Source organism: Dendrobates tinctorius, unplaced genomic scaffold (genome assembly GCF_039654945.1).
Source record: "Dendrobates tinctorius isolate UK_male_01 unplaced genomic scaffold, ASM3965494v1 ptg000102l, whole genome shotgun sequence".
Taxonomy (NCBI): domain Eukaryota; kingdom Metazoa; phylum Chordata; class Amphibia; order Anura; family Dendrobatidae; genus Dendrobates; species Dendrobates tinctorius.
In genome coordinates, this window is record NW_027361770.1 from 34,028,849 (window position 1) to 34,051,682 (window position 22,834).

Here is a 22,834-nt window from a genome sequence, read left to right on the forward strand (position 1 = left end):
AGATATTTACAATAATCCAGAAAACTTCTGCAGGATCATCCTTAGTATATGTCTTACATCACATAGGCCTAGTGCTGACCCCTATGATGCCATGCTGACCATGTGGTACTGCTGATTATGACCAAATCTGAGTATGTCATGTAAATAGCATCCTTTTGGTTTGTACCCTGCACCCAGTTATTTACTTACTTAGTCACACTTGCTCATAGTTTGTATTTGCATTTATATTCAAAACATATGCATTCAAAGTAATGGCTTGGACAGAATGATAGAAAAAGGAGAACCTGGCACTCCAATAGTCTGTACAACAGATTTCTTTTTCCACTTGGATTTAGGAAAAATAAATCTGTTGAACAGCATTACATATTGGGGTGCTGAGTTATCTTTTTCTTTCTTTGTGAGAAGTGAAAACCTACTCCCATCTGTCCAACTTATTTAGCAGAATGATAAACATTGTATGCTGACTGTATCTAATAAATGTTATTTCACTTAAAAATCGCTCCTGTTCCATTTTATTTTGTTTCGTGTTTTGTTATTTGTCCTCTTTGAACTCTTCTAGAACTAAGATACAGCAAAAGAAATATGTAATCTATTTCTGGTTCACAGTTCTCAAGGTCTTGCACTTTGATAATAAATTTGGCACATCTTTTGACTGTCTTTGCTCCAGAAAATGAAGAATTTATGCCAAATTTTGTTGTGCAATTTGTCAACTCACAGTTGGCCATATCCCTTTTTGCAAATCTCCCCTTACTTTTTTGAAATTACTGGATTGGTGCAGAAGGACAAAAAGTTTGGTGCAAAAGAACAAAAATGTGCTACACTACAACAGACACTTTAAATGTAGCAGACACAGGCCATAGGGGAGTAGGATCAATCTCAGACCCTATCTCCTGTGCTGTGCCCACATCAGCTGTGCACTGTGCATTCCCTGTATCATGCACGGTTCACAATTGTAAGTGAAGCCACGTGCCATTTTATTGTAGCCCAGCGCTATGTGCTGAGCTGCAATTTCCTTCTGTCACTTCCCACCACTACTTAAAGGGGTAAGACGGAAGGCGTAGTCAGGTCACAGTCCAGAGTCAGAATTCCAAGGTCAGAGTCCATCAAGACAAACAAGTAGTCAATAGACAAATCCAGAGTTTGGCAACAAAAGGTCAGAATTTGGAGCCAAACACTGAGGACAAGCCACACAGAGCTTAAAGATACAACTGGCAGCTACTGTAGCTCAGTTAAGTAGCTGGGCAATCGCCTGGAACAGGGAACACCTGAAAGAAACTTAGCACTAGAGATAGGCAAACCTGATCAGTAAAGTTCGGCGTCCATACCGAACACCAACTGTTCGGGCACGGACACGGAACGCAGACTTCACCAGGAAATTCATGTTACTATTCGGGTTCGGCTGCCCTAACACCGAGTGTTTGTTACGTTGTCAATTTGCATGACAGCACGGCAAACACCACTTCTGATCGGCGGTAAAATCATCACTGCCGGTCAGATAGCCACAGTTCCCATGCTGTCAAATGACATGAGCCCGCAGCTATGACTAGAGATATAAAGGTTACATCCGGTCATTGGGGTTAGCTGATGGGACTACTGCTCCCATCAGCTGCCGCCTGCTGCCGCTAATAACAGTGAGAGCAGGAATAGCTGATGGGAGTATTCATCAGCCACCGCCTGCGCTGTAAATAAATAATTTAAGAAAAAATAATGGCATGGGTTCACTTGTATTTATGATAACCAGCCAGGCAAAGCTCACAGCTGGGGGCTGCAACCCTCAGCTGTCAGTTTCAGCAAAGTTGCTTATCAATAATATAGGGGTTCCCACGCCATATTTTTTTAATTATTTAAATAAATTATTTAAAAAATGGCATGGGATCCCCCAATTTTGCCAAACAGCCAAACTAAAGCAGACAGCTGGGGGCTGGTATTCTCAGGCTGGTAAGGGGCCATGGATATTGGCCCCTGCAGCCTAAAATTAGCAGTCTGTAGCCTCCCAGAAAATGAGCATCTATGAGATGCGCCAAATCTAGCGCTTTTCGCAGCTCTTACCACTTGCCCTGTATCAGTGGCAAGTGGGGTCCGTATTTGTGGGGTTGTTGTCACCTTTGTATTGTCAGGTGACATCAAGCCAACGGCTTATTAATGGAGAGGCATCTATAAGACACCTATCCATTACTAATCCTATAATTATATGGTAAATAAATACACAGCCAGAATAAAGTATTTTATTTGAAATAAAACAGAACAAGCTTTTCCATTTTCAGTTAAAAGTAACAAACACAGTTATACTCACCTAACGCCTAACTCCACTAATCCCTCATCTCCTGTAATAAGACAAAAATAAAAAACAACAATATACCTCACCTTTCCATTGTTATGTCCCACGCCGTAATTCATGTCTGGGAGAGAATTAGTTTTCAACCTGGACGGTGCCAAAATGCGACCATCCAGGCTGAGAACCACTGGTGAATGAGTTGCTGCGAGCGCAGCGTCAGTGACTAGCGTTGACATCATAGAAGTTACTACTGCTGTGTTCCCAGCTGGCAAATGAACTGTGGTGACCTCTGCACTGTGAGAAAAAGTCTCACAATGCAGAGGTGAGTTCACTGCAGTTCAAATTTACCACAGTGAAATCCTCCATGTGAACTGTGGAGAATTCACCTTCGCACCATGAGATTTTTCTCATGGTGCAGAGGTCACTGTAGTTCATTTGCTGGCTGGGAAAGCAGCCTCAGTGACCGGCAATAAACTCTATGTCACCGTTAGTCAGGGACGCGCTCACAGCAGATCATTCATTAGTGGCTCTCAGCCTAGGACGGTCGTATCTTGGCAAACTATTTATCCCAAAGGACAGCAGAAAAAAGACAGCGATGTTTTTACCTGCCTAGGCCTCCAGACAAATGCACTCTCAGGGCGCAGCAGGCCTGCTGCTTTTTTTCTGCTGTCTTTTGAATTTTTGGAGGATTTTAGTCCTCTTTTAGTTGCTGTTTAGTGTTAGGGACTCGCAAGTGTGGGGACCCTTGACGCGGATTGCAAGCTTGCATACTTTGGCCAAAATATCGACTAATACCTCACATATTTTTATATATACACTACCGTTCAAAAGTTTGGGGTCACCCAGACAATTTTGTGTTTTCCATGAAAACACATACTTTTATTAATTAAATGAGTTGCCAAATGAATTTAAAATCTAGTCCAGACATTGACAAGGTTCGAAAAAATTTTTTAGCTGCAATAATAATTTTCTCCTTCAAACTTTGCTTTCGTCAAAGAATGCACCTTTTGCAGCAATTACAGCATTGCAGACCTTTGACATTCTAGCAGTTAATTTTCTGAGGTAATCTGGAGAAATTTCCCCCCGTGCTTCCAGAAGCCCCTCCCACAAGTTGGTTTAGCTTGATGGGCACTTTTTGCATACCATACGGTCAAGCTGCTCCCACAACAGCTCAATGGGGTTGAGATCTGGTGACTGCGCTGGCCACTCCATTACAGAATAGAATACCAGCTGCCTGCTTCTTCCCTAAATAGTTCTTGCATAATTTGAAGGTGTGCTTTGGGTCATTGTCCTGTTGTAGGATGAAATTGGCTTCAATCAAGTGCTGTCCACAGGGTATGGCATGGCATTGCAAAATGGAGTGATAGCCTTCCTTATTCAAAATCTCTTTTACCTTGTACAAATCTCCCACTTTACCAGCATCAAAGCAACCCCAGACCATCACATTACCTCCAACATGCTTGACAGATGGCGTCAGGCACTCATCCAGCATCTTTTCAGTTGTTCTGCGTCTCACAAATGTTCTTCTGTGTGATCCAAACACCTCAAACTTGGATTTGTCTGTCCATAACACTTTTTTCCAATCTTCCTCTGTCCAATGTCTGTGTTCTTTTGCCCATATTAATCTTTTCCTTTTATTAGCCAGTCTCAGATATGGCTTTTTATTTGCCACTCTGCCCTGAAGGCCAGCATCCCGGAGTCACCTCTTCACTGTAGACGTTGACACTGGTGTTTTGTGTGTACTATTTAATGAAGCTGCCAGTTGAGGACCTGTGAGGCGTTTATTTCTCAAACTGCAGATTCAAATGTACTTGGTTTGGTGCTCAGTTGTGCAGCGGAGCCTCCCACTTCTCTTTCTACTCTGGTTAGGGCCTGTTTGTGCTCTCCTCTGAAGGAAGTGCAGAAGAAGACAAGGAAAAAGGTATGTGTGGCACCCCCAGGAGTATGGCCGCCACAGTGGCTTTGCCTTCCTCCAGGGGAGGGTAATACCAGGCTTGGAGGCAATGATGGGTCTCTCTCGCAGTCAATCTATGCATGCAACACAGTGCCACTCCAGGCCAGCAGGGGGAACTCTGAACCGGGATTAAGGGGAGGAGTGCTCTCTGAGGGCCAAGAGGAGGGAGTGGTTAGTTAGTCTGTGGAGGGTGAAGTGTGCAGACGTGTGGAAGGAGCGCTGAGATAGAGCTGAGAGGAAGAGCTCATCTCTGGAGAGAGCGCATGAACTGGAGCCTGGTCTCCACGGTTGTACGGATACTAAGGGTCCTGCAACAGACACCATGTCATGATCTCAGTGCGGGTTTGACTCGCACACGTGGGGTTAATGTCTGGAACCAGTGCTGATGACTGGCATTTCTGGGGTTAAAGGTTGTGATCCCGGTGCAGGCTTACTTGCACACCTGGGGCTATGATTGTGGCCTCTCCCTGGTTCTGGGGGAGGCTTCTTATAGCCTCAGGACACTCCCATCCCTGTCAGTTATACTTTCGCCCTTGGCATTGTGTGGTGACCCCTGAGTGTGTTAGTGCTGTGTTCTGGTTACTTGATTCTCTGTGTATAACTCGGTCTGTTCCCTGGATATCGCTTTGGATTCTGCCTGGTACCTTATATGTCTGTTTGGTTTTGATCTCTGCTTGGCCCTGATTATCCGCTCTGTCTCCTCTCTGGACTGTACTGATATCTTGTGTATGACCTTTTGCTTTGTCTGACCTCCCGTCTGTTTATCCCTCCTGTACCTCGTTTGACTGTACTGTACATGACTTCTGCTTTGCCATAATCTGAGTTCTCTGGCTTCTCTGATGCTAAGCCCCGCCCCCTTGCAGTCACATGACCATAGGTCTTGTGCAAGCTTGCTCATTTTCAGTGTCCGCAAGTCCCGTGCCCCTTTACTTTCCAGCGCTGACTGGACCTTGACACTATTAGTTGAAGCACGCCTGGTCACCTCTGCTGCCCTGCTCCCCAGGTAACTTTTAGCACTGCTTCTGTACTCAGGACACGCGCACTGGCTCTATGAGCAAGTGTAGTGCGGTGTCTCTGACATTATAGCTGACCATTTCAGTTTTGTTTTTTTTTCTGAAGAAAAAAAAAAAAAGGTGTGTGTTATCCTCATGGATCCCATACAAGCCTTGGCTGATCAGGTCAAGCACCTGACCCAAATGTTCCATAAGCTCAATGTGGAACAACGCACGATGGCCCAGACCCAGCAACAGTTGGTGGTTACTGTGCAGGGGGCTGTCACTGCAGGGGCTTCTAGTTCTGGGGGTAGGGATGTGTCATTAGCATCCCCCGAATCTCCGGTCAAATTGCCAGACCTTTTCTCAGGGGACAAAAGGGAGTTCAGGTCTTTCAGAGAAGGATGCAAGCTTTTTTTTTCTCTAAGGCCCCGCTCCTCTGGGGATGAGTTCCAGAGGGTGGGGGTCTTTATTTCCCTACTTCGGGGGGCTCCGCAAGCATGGGCTTTCTCTCTGTCTTCCTCTGCTCCTGAACGTATGTCAGTGAACGCATTCTTTGAGGCCCTCGGGCACATTTATGATGAACCTGACCGAGTGCGATTGGCAGAGGACATGTTGATGAGTGTCTGTCAGGGGAAACACTCAGCTGAGTGGTTTTGTTCTGAATTCCGCCGCTGGGTGGCAGAGGTCTCTTGGAGTGATGCCGCACTCCGAGGACTCTTTTGAAGAGGCTTGTCCGAGCGGCTGCAGGATGCCTTGGCGTTACATCCCCCACCTAACGCTCTCGAGGACGCCATGACCCAGGCCGTCCGGATGGACCGCAGGCTGCGGGCCAGAGGGGTGATGCAGGTGGATACTCCATTATTCCCCAGTGGAAAAGAGACAGCCCCTGAGCCCATGGATGTAGGCGCCCTCTCCCTGAAGGATACGGAGAGGAAACGCCGGAAGGACAAGCAGTTATGCTTTTACTGCGGTAAAACGGGACATTGGAAAAGGGAGTGCCCGAATTGCCCGTCTTCAAACCCGGTCGGCGGGAAACGACTAGGTCTGGGTAGTCAACGGGGAGGCTGCTCAGACCCTCAGGTACCATTTTCCTCATTTTCTAAAGTATTAGTGCCTGTGGAACTGTTTGTGGACGGTAGTTCTTTTTCCTCTACAGCCTTCGTGGACTGCGGATCATCTATTAACCTCATTGACTCCCAATTGGTCACACACTGCAAGATAGGGACAGTTAGGCTCAAGGTTCCGATCAAGGTGATGGCCATTGACTCATCTCCCCTCACTAAGGAGGGAATTCGCTTTATGTCTGATGTGTTTTCGCTCAGAGTGGGCGCTATTCATGTGGAGAAATTAAGTTGTTTTGTGCTGGACAATCTACCTGCAGGGTTGGTGTTGGGCATGCCCTGGTTACAACGCCATAACCCAGTTATTAACTGGAAAACGGGGGAGATTGTTCAATGGGGGTTTAATGATTTTGAGTTATGTGATAAATCCGCACTGCTGGTTGAACCAGTTAAATCTGTGTCTGTATCATCTGTCGAGCTGGAAGGTATTCCGAAATGCCTGAAGGACTTCGAAGATGTATTTTCCGAAAGCGAGGCCGAGACGTTACCGCCACAGAGACCCTTTGACTGCGCTATTGAGCTGGACCCGGGTGCTAAATTACCCAAAGCCCGTCTGTTTTATTTGTCCGGTCCTGAGCGCTTGGCTATGAAGGAGTACATTACTGAAAGTCTGCGCAAAGGACACATACGTCCTTCAGTCTCACCTGTGGCGGCAGGTTTCTTTTTTGTAAAGAAAAAAGATGGCGGGTTACGTCCCTGTCTCGACTTCCGGGAGCTTAATCAAATTACTGTACGGAATACATACCCCCTTCCGTTGATTCCCGATTTATGTAACCAACTATCAGGGGCAAAGTGGTTGTCTAAACTGGACCTTCGGGGGGGCATATAACTTGATAAGGGTCCGGGAGGGGGATGAATGGAAAACCGCGTTCCTCACGACCGAGGGACTATTTGAAAATTTAGTCATGCCGTTTGGTCTTACCAACGCCCCTGCCATATTTCAGAACTTCATCAACGTGGTATTCTCGGATCTCATTGGTCGTTTTGTCGTTATATACTTAGATGATATTTTGCTATATTCCCCCGACAAGTATTCTCATTTGGAACATGTACGAACTGTGCTCCAAAGGCTTAGAGAAAATCATTTGTATGCCAAATTGGAGAAATGTGTATTCTGTGTACAAGAGTTGTCCTTTTTGGGGTTAATTGTATCCGGTGAGGGTTTTCGCATGGACCCCAAGAAGGTGCAGGCCATTGCAGATTGGGTGCAACCCCGAGATCTTAAGGGTCTTCAGCGCTTCTTGGGGTTCGCCAATTATTACCGCAAATTTATCCGGGGGTTTTCGCAAGTGGTCAAACCTCTCATGGATCTAACATGCAAAGGTGCGGATGTGAGAAATTGGTCCTCGCTCGCAAAAGAGGCCTTTGCAACGCTGAAAAAATGTTTTATGTCTGCTCCTGTGTTAGTGCAGCCAGATCCGTCCAAACCATTCGTCGTGGAAGTGGACGCCTCTGAGGTGGGGGTGGGGGCGGTGTTGTCCCAAGGGCCTGCCACTCTAACCGACCTCAGGCCATGTGCTTTCTTTTCCAAGAAGTTCTCTGCTGTGGAAAGAAATTACGACGTAGGCAGTGGAGAGCTTCTTGCGGTCAAATTGGCGTTTGAAGAATGGAGGCACTTTTTGGAGGGGGCCAGTCACCCGGTTACGGTGATCACGGATCACAAAAATTTGTCGTACATTGAGTCTGCTAAAAGACTAACGCCCAGACAGGCCCGTTGGTCACTTTTTTTTTCCCGTTTTCAGTTTACGATTACATTTCGTCCAGGGTCTAAGAATGTCAAGGTTGACGCCTTATCACGCAGTTTTCAGCCTGTGTCGCCCCCTGAGCCACCGTCCTCCATTCTTCACCCTGAGGTTGTGATAGCAGAGGTCTCATCTGAATTGGAACGGGAGATTCTGGGGGCCCAGTCGCAGGCCTCGGCGGCCAAGCCGGAGGGGAAGTTGTTTGTCCCAGAGCAACTTCGCCTGAAACTCTTGCAGGCGTTCCATGAATCCAAACTGAGTGCTCACCCTGGTATTTCAGCCACACGTCTGGCGGTGGCTAGGATCTTTTGATGGCCTACCCTTGGTTCGGACATAAAAAAATTCATTGCTAGTTGTGGGGTCTGCGCTCATTCTAAAAGCTCTCATAGCCGGCCGGCAGGGGAGCGGATACCCTTGGCAGTGCCCGAAAGGCCATGGACTCACTTATCCATGGATTTTGTTACCAATCTCCCTCCATCTAAGGGTAATACAGTGGTATGGGTAGTGGTGGACAGGTTTTCTAAGCAGGCTCATTTCGTACCCCTGTCCGCACTACCGTCAGCTGAGACGTTGTTCAGGTTGTTTGTGCAGCATGTGATCCAGTTGCATGGGGTACCCCTGAATGTGGTGTCTGATCGTGGTGTGCAGTTTGTGGCTAAGTTTTGGCGTGCTTTCTGCAAAAAATTAGGTATGTCTCTGTCCTTTTCGTCTGCATACCATCCTGAGAGCAATGGGCAGACGGAGCGCACTAACCAGTCCCTGGAACAGATCCTCAGGTGTCTAACCTCTGCTAGACAGAATGACTGGTGCGATGCTCTGCCATTGGCTGAATTTGCCTTCAATAGTCGGGTGAGTCAATCCACTGGTAGGTCCCCTTTCTTGATTAGCTATGGATTCAGTCCTCATTTTGGTGAGTTTTCTCATCTGGATTCGGGGTGTCCCGGGGCTGAGGAGTCTGTTCAGCGGTTAAAAGATACATGGGCAGAAGTCCAGCGGCGTGTATCTAGGTCTCAAGGCAGGTATAAGTTTTTCGCGGACAGGAAACGAACACCTGGTCCCATGTTTCGGGTGGGAGAGAAAGTTTGGCTCTCCACGTGAAACATTAAGTTAAAGATTCCGTCAGCCAACTTGGGACCCAAATTCATTGGCCCGTACAAGATTGTGGAAAAAATAAATCCAGTGGCGTATAGGCTGTGCCTTCCACCCTCTTTCAAGATCCCTAACGTCTTCCACAAATCTCTACTGAAACCTTTTGAAGCAGGGCGGGGAGACTCCGAGTCTGCTGCTCCTCCTATTTTGGTCGAGGGGCAGGTGGAGTACGAGGTTGGTCATATCGTAGATTCCAGGTTGGTACGGCAGTCAGTACAGTACCTGGTTCATTGGAAGGGGTATGGACCGGAGGACAGGTCCTGGGTACCGGCCCGGTTGATGCATGCTGATCGCCTGGTGCGGGCTTTCCATGCTAAGTACCCGGGCAAGCCTGGGGGTCCAGAGGCCCCCCGTTGAGAGGGGGGTACTGTCATGATCTCAGTGCGGGTTTGACTCGCACACGTGGGGTTAATGTCTGGAACCAGTTCTGATGACTGGCATTTCTGGGGTTAAAGGTTGTGATCCCGTGCAGGCTTACCTGCACACCTGGGGCTATGATTGTGGCCTCTCCCTGGTTCTGGGGGAGGCTTCTTATAGCCTCAGGACGCTCCCATCCCTGTCAGTTATACTTTCGCCCTTGGCATTGTGTGGTGACCCCTGAGTGTGTTAGTGCTGTGTTCTGGTTACTTGATTCTCTGTGTATGACTCGGTCTGTTCCCTGGATATCGCTTTGGATTCTGCCTGGTACCTTATATGTCTGTTTGGTTTTGATCTCTGCTTGGCCCTGATTATCTGCTCTGTCTCCTCCCTGGTACTGTACTGATATCTTGTGTATGACCTTTTGCTTTGTCTGACCTTCCGTCTGTTTATCCCTCCTGTACCTCGTTTAACTGTACTGTACATGACTTCTGCTTTGCCATAATCTGAGTTCTCTGGCTTCTCTGACGCTAAGCCCCGCCCCCTTGCAGTCACATGACCATAGGTCTTGTGCAAGCTTGCTCATTTTCAGTGTCCACAGGTCCTGTGCCTCTTTACTTTCCAGCGCTGACTGGACCCTGACACTATTAGTTGAAGCACGCCTGGTCACCTCTGCTGCCCTGCTCCCCAGGTAACTTTTAGCACTGCTTCTGTACTCACGACACGCGCACTGGCTCTATGAACAAGTGTAGTGCGGTGTCTCTGACACACCAGAGGAGTAGGAGGCTGTAAATTCCCTACTCCCATCTAAGACTTGAGGGCACAACAGCAGCTTGGATAGTGAGCCGGGACTCAGGAAAGAGGAGTCCCCGAGATAGGCTACAGCTGTCTGCCGTGCAAGTGAGGTTCTTGAGAACATCTGTCAGGAGGGACTCCAGTGTAACTCAGTTCTGGGAGTACTTCATTCACATAAGCGCTAGGAAGGAGACAGCACAGCCCATCTGCTGAGAGAGAATCCCTGAATTGCTTCCAGGCTAGCCTGCTCCGTTACCATCTGTAATCAGGACCCTGGACTGCATTTATCACGTAAAGGTACAGAAATTGCACCCTGCTGTGTCTTGTCTGCTTCCTACCTTTCTGGCACTGCTACATCCCCGTGCCAACCACATCTACACTGACCTGGGACTACAGCTTCACCTGTGGTGAGCTTTTACACCTTTGCTGCACCATACTATCAGTCCCAGCGGATCTGCATGCAGCGTCGGCTTAACATCTTACTCGCCGAACACCACAGGTGGCGTCACAAACTATTCATCTAACTACATTCCACCATTCCAATTCCCCCATTACTTGGGTGCCCAGGGCCACGGACCTGGTCACCGCTGCTGTGACACATCCCCCTGACACCGGCCCGATACCGAGTACCCCACAGCCCTGGGAGGGCGACCAAATTTGGCGTCACGAACAGGATTACAGAGCCCGGTACCCTCCTGGTTCTGTGCGCCATAGACTGTGTTTGTGAAAAAGACTGTGTGAAATTGGCGCCATTGCCGCACTGCTTGGCGCGCGTGAGAAGGGGAGGAGCTGAGGCCTACAGCCCGGAGCATCGGGCCTGTGAAGCGGCCGCCGGTGAGCTCACACAACCCCCGACCCTGGCTAACGTTAACTGGGGGGGAGAGAATGTCCGTACCAAACGGCAATGTAGCGGCGGACGCCGTTGCCAACCCCGCTGCAAGTAGTGCCCACCGCAGCGGTCCCCATAATGCCGCTGTCTATGCCCTATATACCGGGAACGGCCTGGCTACCGCAGTACTCAGGTGAGTCGCATACCCTGAGTGAATTTAAAGAGAGACTGTGCAGTTTGTTTAAAGTATACCCTCTTTCTGAAAGTCAGAAAGTGAATATCCTGATTGGACAGCTAACGGGTGCAGCGCAGAGAGAAGTAAAAGCCTGGCAGGACACTGATAAAGAGACTGTTGCAAAAATCCTGGCCAAGCTGAGAAGCACCTTTGACACGCGCACTGCAGCTGAAATCAAGATGAGGTTCTTTGGCTGTAAACAGAAGGCGCATTACAGTATGAGGGACTATGCTCTCAACCTGCAGGAGGCGATGCGAGCAGTTAAACAAGTTGTTCCTGACAGTGTGAAGGAGGAAGATAAACTGTTAAAGGAGCAGTTCATTGAAGGACTTCTATCCAGTACACACAGAGGACAGTTGCGCATCCTAACCCTGCAAGATCCTGATCTGGACTTTGCTGATTTTAAGGACAGGGCTATACGAGTACTGCAGGAACCCACTGACAGCCGTCCAGCGCCCCCTAGGCACCCAGCGATCACCTACCATCAGGAAGCTACATCTTTTCCTTCCATCCCTGTGGAGGCTGATGCACAGACTCTGGATAAAGATCCAACTGAGGAGCTGCGTCTTCAGGTCCAGGAGTTGACTAAAGGGATGGCTGCACTTACTAAAACCATGCAGTCCCTGCAGGTATCCTCCAAAGAAAAGATCCAGCTTGCTTCCAGTCCAGAGTATGTCCCGTGGCTCCGGAGGAGGAGAGCCCCGCCACTTCGAGGGAGGAACAACGATCGCTATGACCAGGACGGACGTCCCATCTGTCGTCGCTGCTACAAGGCAGGTCATCTTGCAAGATTTTGTCCTTTAAATGAGCAACCCCTGGGGCAGAGGGCCAACCCCTAGGAGTAGGACCACAAGGCCCAAGGAACTGGCGAGCCAAGTATGTTGGAGGGAGACCAATCCTTCCAGTGGTGATTGACGGTATCCCCATGAACGCTCTGCTGGACACTGGCTCCCAGGTGACCACTATGCCCTATATCCTCTACAAGAGGTATTGGGCTGATTCTGAATTCACCTGTGGCCCAACTGATGAACTGGCAGTAGTTGCCAGTCCGCAGATTGGATGTAAAGAGATTACTGTTAAAGTGGGTCGGCTAGAGCTAAAATCTCAAGGTCTCATAGTTGTTGATATTGATCGACGTGAATGTAATCCCATGATGACTCTTGGTATAAATGTAATTGAAAACTGTCTTTCCGAGGTTATTGTCTTGTTGCAACAGGTGGCTGAGACTGCTGGTTCCGGTGAACAACGAGTCCTGCAGAAGGAGATCAGAGCCCTGATGCAAAGACAACAGGTAGAACTCTGTGGCGGAGAGATTGGCAGCGTCAGAGTCAGTGCTGCTTTCCCCATTTCAATACCCCCCAGATGTAAAATGTTGGTTTGGTGTCGGGCAGCTATAGGTCTCAGAGGGAAGGATTTCCAGGCATTGGTAGAGCCCATATATTCTGATAGCAGGCCCACTGTCCTGACAGCCAGAGGGGTGGTTGATGTACGTAAAGGGAGAGTACCTGTACGCCTTTTGAATTGTGGGGAGGATGAGGCCACAATACCTCGGTACGCCACAGTTGCTAAGCTGCTCACTGTTAATAGCAACTCTATGCAGGCAGCAGAGCCATTGGTCTCATCCGATCAGGTGGAGGACAATGGCTCTGTGAAGCCAATGGAGGAATGGTGCCAGCAGCTACAGGTGGGAACTGACTCTACGCCCTCATACCAGAAAAATGGGGTTTACAGAGTGGCACAAGAGTATGAGCGGGTATTCAGCAAACACCCACTAGATTTTGGGAAGGCAAAAGGGGTTCAACATCATATCCCCACTGGAGACCATCCACCCATAAAGGAGAGGTACAGACCTATACCCCCAACACAGTACCAATGTGCTAGGAGTATGTTGAGAGAGATGAAGGAAGCAGGGGTTATCAGAGACAGTTGTAGCCCATGGGCAGCACCCATAGTTTTTGTAAAGAAAAAGGATGGTACCATGAGAATGTGTGTTGATTACAGGAAAATTAACAGCATTACCCATAAAGACGCCTACCCATTACCAAGAATTGAGGAATCATTAGCTGCACTTAAAACTGCTAACTACTTTTCCACCTTGGATCTCACTAGTGGGTATTGGTAGGTTCCCGTGGCAGAGGCAAACAATGAGAAAACAGCATCTACCACTCCAATGGGTCTCTGTGAGTTCAATTATATGCCATTCGGGCTTTGCACTGCCCCAGGAACATTTCAACGTCTGATGGAGTGCTGCCTGGGATACATGAACTTTGAGATGGTCCTGTTGTACCTGGATGATGTCATTGTTTTTTCCAAAACCTATGAAGATCATATGGAACACCTGGCTGAAGTATTTGAAGCTTTGTCCAGTTTTGGCCTGAAGGTGAAGCCTTCCAAATGCCACCTCCTGAAGCCCAAGGTACAGTAGCTCGGTCAAGTGGTCAGTGCAGTTGGTGTGGCACCAGATCCTGACAAGGTCACAGTCATCTGGGACTGGCCGAAGCCCAGCAACCTTCACGAAGGACGTCAATTCCTTGGACTGGTAGGCTACTACCGAAGACTCATCAAAGGCTTTACTGAAATAGCCACCCCTATGCAAAATCTTCTGGTGGGGCAGTCCAAAAAGACCAAACAGAAAAATTCCACCTTTGAATGGACTGAAGAGTTGGAGAGATCCTTCACTCGGCTGAAGATGGCTCTCACAGGTGACGAAGTTCTGGCCTACCCAGATTATGACAAACCCTTTGTGCTGTACATGGATGCCAGCAATGTGGGACTAGTAGCAGTACTGTCGCAGGTAACGAATGGGAAAGAAAGAGTGATCTCCTATGCCAGCAGGAAGCTGTGCCCCACTGAAAGGAACCCTGACAATTACAGTTCTTTCAAGCTGGAGTTCCTTGCCATAGTCTGGGCTGTCACCGAAAGGTTCAAACATTACCTAGCCTCCGCCAAGTTCACTATCTTCATGGGCAAAAACCCGTTGACGCACTTGGACACTGCAAAACTGGGTGCACTGGAACAGCGATGGATGGCTCGGCTATCTAACTGAATTTACCATCAAGTACCGGGCAGGGCACAAGAATGCCAATGCTGATGCACTGTTGAGAATGCCTAACCTACCAGATGCAGGAGAAGACCCTGAGGCTCTTGAAGAAATAGAGTTACCTCCCTTCCACCGGCCACTTGCGGCCCAACGTGCTCAAGGAGTGAGAAACAGACGGTCTGGCTTGAAGGAGGTCACCCTGAATCCATTGCCCCATCATGACAGGGCAGAAATGCAAGATAGTGACCCTGCAGTCCGCCTGGTGAAGGAGCTACTGTCACAAGCTGACTCACGCCCATAGTCGAATGCTCCTGAAGAAACCCAGCAGTTGTGGAAGGAAAGAGGTCGGCTGTTCATCTACGAAGGAAAGCTGTGTCGGATGAGTATTAATGCCTGCACTCATGAGCTGGTCTGGCAGGTGATAGTCCCAAAGAGAGAGGCATCAATGGTCCTGGATGCATACCACAATGGAGCTGGACACTTTGGATGGAAGAAGTTGGAAGCATTGCTCCGGGAGAGGTTCTACTGGGCTGATATGAGGAAAGCCATTGAGAGGTGGTGCCGGGAGTGTGGACAATGTAACCTGTGCAGAAAGGATCGAAACAGCCAGAGAGCTCCTCTACAGCCAATCATCACCAAACAGCCACTTGAGTTGGTAGACCTGGACCATGTGAAGCTGGTTCCAAGTCGGTCAGGCTACATCTATGCCCTTACCATTGTTGACCACTACTCAAGATTCCTGGTAGTTGTGCCTGTCAAAGATCAAACAGCCAGGACAGCAGCCAGAGCATTCCAACAGCATTTTTGTAGACCACATGGATATCCTTAAAAACACACGTGACATGCACAAATGTGAACACGTCGATCAGACAATGCTCACACCACCCACTAACTGAGATACAACAAGAAAACACAGAATGACAGATTTGCAAAAATACTCTGCAATAAAAAATGGCAGTAATCAGCAAGTGCTGGATAACAAATACAGGGTATTTAGTCGATACTTTTTTTGCGCAAAAAAAATGTACACCAAGCTGCTCCACCACGTCAAGGTATCCCCCATTGAAACAGTCCCTATCTAATGTATTAAAAACCTGAACATGTGAACAGTGTCTAATATGAACAGGATTCAGACAGGCCGCTCCCTAGTATGGGCTTGTGGTCTGAGACAGCTCTTATGTGCATGTCACACAAGAGAGGGGTGTGGTCTCCCAAACCATGCTAAGCAAGGAAAAAAAAACGGATTAAAAACACACATGTGACATGCACAAATGTGAACACGTCGATCAGACAATGGTCACACCGCCCACTAACTGAGATACAACAAGAAAACACAGAATGACAGATTTGCAAAAATACTCTGCAATAAAAAATGTCAGTAATCAGAAAGTGCTGGATAACAAATACAGGGTATTTAGTCGATACTTTTTTTGCGCAAAAAAATGTACACCAAGCTGCTCCACCACGTCAAGGTATCCCCCATTGAAACAGTCCCTATCTAATGTATTAAAAACCTGAACATGTGAACAGTGTCTAATATGAACAGGATTCAGACAGGCCGCTACCTAGTATGGGCTTGTGGTCTGAGACAGCTCTTATGTGCATGTCACACAAGAGAGGGGTGTGGTCTCCCAAACCATGCTAAGCAAGGAAAAAAAAACGGATTAAAAACACACATGTGACATGCACAAATGTGAACACGTCGATCAGACAATGGTCACACCGCCCACTAACTGAGATACAACAAGAAAACACAGAATGACAGATTTGCAAAAATACTCTGCAATAAAAAATGTCAGTAATCAGAAAGTGCTGGATAACAAATACAGGGTATTTAGTCGATACTTTTTTTGCGCAAAAAAAATGTACACCAAGCTGCTCCACCATGTCAAGGTAACCCCCATTGAATCAGTCCCTATCTAATGTATTAAAAACCTGAACATGTGAACAATGTCTAATATGAACAGGATTCAGACAGGCCGCTCCCTAGTATGGGCTTGTGGTCTGAGACAGCTCTTATGTGCATGTCACACAAGAGAGGGGTGGGGTCTCCCAAACCATGCTAAGCAAGGAAAAAAAAACGGATTAAAAACACACATGTGACATGCGCAAATGTGAACACGTCGATCAGACAATGCTCACACCACCCACTAACTGAGATATCTCCCACTGTTCACATGTTCAGGTTTTTAATACATTAGATAGGGACTGATTCAATGGGGGTTACCTTGATGTGGTGGAGCAGCTTGGTGTACATTTTTTGCGCAAAAAAACGTATCGGCTAAATACCCTGTATTTGTTATCCAGCACTTGCTGATTACTGCCATTTTTTATTGCAGATTATTTTTGAAAATCTGTCATTCTGTGTTTTCTTGTTGTATCTCAGTTAGTGGATGGTGTGAGCATTGTCTGATCGACGTGTTCACATTTGTGCATGTCACATGTGTGTTTTTAATCCGTTTTTTTTTTCCTTGCTATCATGTTTTGGGAGACCCCACCCCTCTCTTGTGTGATGTGCTCATAAGAGCTGTCTCAGACCACAAGCCCATACTAGGGAGCGGCCTGTCTGAATCCTGTTCATATTAGACACTGTTCACATGTTCAGGTTTTTAATACATTAGATAGGGACTGCTTCAATGGGGGTTATCTTGACATGGTGGAGCAGCTTGGTGTACTTTTTTTGCGCAAAAAAGTATCGACTAAATACCCTATATTTGTTATAAAGCACTTGCTGATTACTGCCATTTTTTATTGCAGAGTATTTTTGCAAATCTGTCATTCTGTGTTTTCTTGTTGTATCTCAGTTGGTGGGTGGTGTGAGCATTGTCTGATCGACGTGTCCACATTTGTGCATGTCACATGTGTGTTTTTAATCCATTTCCTTGCTTAGCATGGTTTGGGAGACCCCACCCCTCTCTTGTGTGATGTGCACATAAGAGCTGTCTCAGACCACAAGCCCATACTAGGGAGCAGCCTGTCTGAATCCTGTTCATATTAGACACTGTTCACATGTTCAGGTTTTTAATACATTAGATAGGGACTGCTTCAATGGGGGTTACCTTGACGTGGTGGAGCAGCTTGGTGTACATTTTTTTGCGCAAAAAAGCGTATCGACTAAATACTCTGTATTTGTTATCCAGCGCTTGCTGTTTACTGCCATTTTTTATTACAGAGTATTTTTGCAAATCTGTCATTCTGTGTTTTCTTGTTGTATCTCACATGGATATCCTGAAAGAGTGCTTACAGATCAAGGTCTAGCTTTCGAGGCAGAAGTGTTCCAGGAATTCTGTAACTTGTATGGTTGTAAGAAGATCCAGACCACACCGTATCACCCACAGACCAATGGCATGTGTGAGATGAACCAGGTAGTGATTGACCTACTGAAGACATTGCCCTTGGAGGAGAGAAATCTGTGGACAGAAAAGTTGCCAGATCTGGTAGATCTTTACAACCATATTCCAGTGAACTCCACCAACTGTACCCCAGCCTACCTGATGAGAGCACGACCTAGTAAACTGCCTTTTGATTTAGACATGGGAGTCCTGACACCTGAAGTAACGTCACCAGATGCTGACTGGGACACAGAGAGGCAGCAACAGTACAGAAGAGTACAAGAGTGTGTGGAGAAGAGTCTAGCCCAGGCAAGACAAAAGCAGGAGAAGCTTTACGATCAAAATGCACCTGCTGTTCATTTGTCGCCGGGAGAACAAGTCTTAAAAAGGAAGAGAAGATTGCACAAATTGGATGATCAATGGGAAGCTGAGCCTTATACCATTCTGCCCTCAAATTTTGATAATACCAAGGTATGCCTTATTAGCAAAGATGGAGGAGAAACCTCAGCAGCAAGATCAAGAGATCACCTGAAACTATGTCCTGACCTGTTGAAGGAGAGAGTGGAAGAACCAGATAACATCCAACCCATAGACGAAGAAGAGAAGGTCAGCACAATACTTGGAGAATTCCCTGCGAATTGGACTAAAGTAAATGATGCTATAGTGGTGCCGGTGTTGACATTTCCCCAATTGGTAGCACAGGAGGACGTGACTCAAGGAAATTCTGAAGATCAGGATAATCAGGCAGCAGATGCCACACCAGCAGTGGAGCCAGAGAACCCTTGCCCTGTTAGTGGTGAACCTGTTATGCCCATGGTGAGTCTAAGAGTTCACAGACAATCTATGATCCCTGTGCCATGCAGAACCCCCAGTAGTGTATCCAGTACATTACCCACTACACCAGTATTACGCAGGTCTACCCGCACCACACAAGGTATACCACCCATCAGATATCGTATATAGATAAATAAATGTAAATGTTGAAATTGTATGTATATACAGTGGGGAAAAAAAGTATTTAGTCAGTCAGCAATAGTGCAAGTTCCACCACTTAAAAAGATGAGAGGCGTCTGTAATTTACATCATAGGTAGACCTCAACTATGGGAGACAAACTGAGAAAAAAAAATCCAGAAAATCACATTGTCTGTTTTTTTTTCATTTTATTTGCATATTATGGTGGAAAATAAGTATTTGGTCAGAAACAAGCAATCAAGATTTCTGGCTCTCACAGACCTGTAACTTCTTCTTTAAGAGTCTCCTCTTTCCTCCACTCATTACCTGTAGTAATGGCACCTGTTTAAACTTGTTTTCAGTATAAAAAGACACCTGTGCACACCCTCAAACAGTCTGACTCCAAACTCCACTATGGTGAAGACCAAAGAGCTGTCAAAGGACACCAGAAACAAAATTGTAGCCCTGCACCAGGCTGGGAAGACTGAATCTGCAATAGCCAACCAGCTTGGAGTGAAGAAATCAACTGTGGGAGCAATAATTAGAAAATGGAAGACATACAAGACCACTGATAATCTCCCTCGATCTGGTGCTCCACGCAAAATCCCACCCCGTGGGGTCAGAATGATCACAAGAACGGTGAGCAAAAATCCCAGAACCACCCGGGGGGACCTAGTGAATGAACTGCAGAGAGCTGGGACCAATGTAACAAGGCCTACCATAAGTAACACACTACGCCACCATGGACTCAGATCCTGCAGTGCCAGACGTGTCCCACTGCTTAAGCCTGTACATGTCCGGGCCCGTCTGAAGTTTGCTAGAGAGCATTTGGATGATCCAGAGGAGTTTTGGGAGAATGTCCTATGGTCTGATGAAACCAAATTGGAACTGTTTGGTAGAAACACAACTTGTCGTGTTTGGAGGAAAAAGAATACTGAGTTGCATCCATCAAACACCATAGCTACTGTAAAGCATGGTGGTGGAAACATCATGCTTTGGGGCTGTTTCTCTGCAAAGGGGCCAGGACGACTGATCCGGGTACATGAAAGAATGAATGGGGCCATGTATCGTGAGATTTTGAGTGCAAACCTCCTTCCATCAGCAAGGGCATTGAAGATGAAACGTGGCTGGGTCTTTCAACATGACAGTGATCCAAAGCACACCGCCAGGGCAACGAAGGAGTGGCTTCGTAAGAAGCATTTCAAGGTCCTGGAGTGGCCTAGCCAGTCTCCAGATCTCAACCCTATAGAAAACCTTTGGAGGGAGTTGAAAGTCCATGTTGCCAAGCGAAAAGCCAAAAACATCACTGCTCTAGAGGAGATCTGCATGGAGGAATGGGCCAACATACCAACAACAGTGTGTGGCAACCTTGTGAAGACTTACAGAAAACGTTTGACCTCTGTCATTGCCAACAAAGGATATATCACAAAGTATTGAGATGAAATTTTGTCACCCAGACTGCTCAGGTACCTGCTCCCAGGAAACCGGCTGCCCCTGCATCAGCCCCAGCCCGGCAGCCTAAGCCAAAAGGTCCCCAACCTGACACCTTGGGAAGAGGAATATCTGAGGATTGCCAATGAATACCTCACGTCTGGTGACAGTTCCAGTTTGGCTTCCAGAACCCCAGGAGGGGTCCACAAGTAGAAGATTTACAATAATTTCTAAAATTTCTCGTTACCCAGGAGGGTTTATTTGCACGGTTGTGCTTGGTTATATTTTTGTTGTTATCATGTTTTTCTGGTAGCACTTTTGTTGCCTAATGTTTGTAGTGGCAGCGTTCTCCAATTTTGAACTACAGTGATCATGAACTTGGAGTGTATCACAAACTCTCTTGTAAATAGTTTGCACCTCTTTAGGTGCTCTTTCGTGGTTTTACATAAAGACACTTTGCGAAGATGATGTTTTGCATGGAACCTTTTCGAAGATGATGTCTACCTCGAAGGACACTGCAAGAAATCCCAGCTGGGAGCGGTGTCCAGCACTTACAAGAATCTTTGAAATGTTTTACTGGACAGTATTTGATAATGTGTTTTATAAGAGTATTAGTCACTGAGAAATGGCTTTTATGGAGAATTAGGAATGTTTTGATATAGAATTAAGAATAAAGAATTGAAAGTAGACAGGTGACGGACCAGGTACTTGCGGTCAGCGTCTTGCGTCTAAGAGAGAGAAAAATGATGAAGAAATGTATTACAGAGTACAGCACTTTTGAATAAAGGAAAATTTGCACTGTTTAACTTAGAATTTTAGATAGGATTGTTGGTAATGTTCAAGAATGAGTACCTCCTATACTAGGAAGCTTAGTATAAGCAAAAGTTTTGCATTATAAAATTGTTGTATGTTTCTTTGCTGTCGCTATGGTATATGTCATCCCCTGAGGAAGAAGTATGGACTTCGAAACACGTTGGGAATAAAGAGATTAATTCATCTAAATGATTGGAATCTGAATATTTGTCTGGCAGCGCACTTAAATCCAAAGATTTTATTCCTAAGAGTTTTATGTGTCGGTCACTGGCGGACCGTTGGATGTGCAGCAGGCTGACAAACTAATCCTACATGCTTTGCTCTCTCCTGGAAAGGGTGAGTATATTTCTTTATTAAACCCTAAAAGTCACCCGGATAAGACCCTATTGCGCTCTTGTTTTACCTATAGCTTGGACAAACTCATAAAAAATACTTCATAGAGATGTTGATATTAGAATCTTATGGCTAGGGGACCAAATGGTCTTACAAAGGTCATAATAAAGACAGATCAAAGCATGGGTGACCTAAGGCAAGAAAATACAAAATCAGTTAACCTATAGTAATGTTTTAATAATTCATGGACATCATGGATCTTAAAAATATATGTGCCAAAAGCATCCTCAGAGAGAACATCCCTTGAAGTAAAGAATGTGTATAGGTATTATGAAGGTCCTAGATCTGAACAAATGACCACCCTAGAGAAAAACCCTCAAAAAGAAGAGCTTGTAGAGACAAATCCCAAGATAGAAAGACTAATATAACAGAATAAGCATTTTTAACAGCAGTCAAGGGTTGTATAACTCATATGAAGAACATTATAAAAAACATCCATCAATCAAATCTTGTAATCCAGGGGCGATTGAAGATTTTCAGAGAGGAGGTCAGAGGCACTATTGCAGAATAACCTTCCAGGCATTGATACCTGCACAAAAAAGAGGACAAAAGATAAGATGAGTTAATAGTCCTAGGTTTGTTTATAAAAACCAGTGTATAGCAGCTCCTCATTAATCCCCAAGGGGACCAGACTATTAAGCTTATAAATCCATTTGGATTCTTTCCTAAATAAGTCTAAGGTGACATTACCACCCCTAATATCCAACCTGACCCCTTCAAGGCCCATGACCCTGAGACCCCTCGTTAGGCTATTATGATGTTGTAAAAAAATGTGAGGCCGCAGATGAAAGCTTCTTACCCTTTCCTATCAGGACTGTCACACTGACAGCTAGATAGTGTTCCCACTAGGGTGACCAGGGCTGGATAATGGAGAGTAGAATGTCTACTCACCGCGGTGAGAGTCTGAAGCGCTGGTAACGACAGCTTGGCTGTATGACCCGCGGGGAGGGCGGAGCATTGGTGAGACCCCCGGGGTCCGCAGGACCTGCGGTCACGTGACCGCGCATCAGAGGGAGTGGGCGGAGCCACAGGCAAGCTCCAGGGACGCTAGCAATTGTACAGAGAATAACGTGGCTCAGAGAATAACAGTAGTCAAAGCGAAATCAGATCAAAACACGGGGCGGGCGGCGAGGTACAGAAGGGAGGTACAGAGACAGGTCAAATAACATAGCCAAGGGTCACACACAGAACGGGAGGTGCGGTACAGGAGGGATATTCTCAAGAGGGGTCAAATAATGTAGCCAGGGGTCATACACAGGATAGTCAGAGAAGTACAAAATCAGCAGGCAAGCGACGTAAACCGAAACAGGACCGAATGAAACACCAGACAGACAGACAAGGATTGGCACGAAGCACAGGCAGAACAGGGTCAGGCACACTCAACTAGGAGTATAAACGACAGGGGACGGCTCTAACATCTA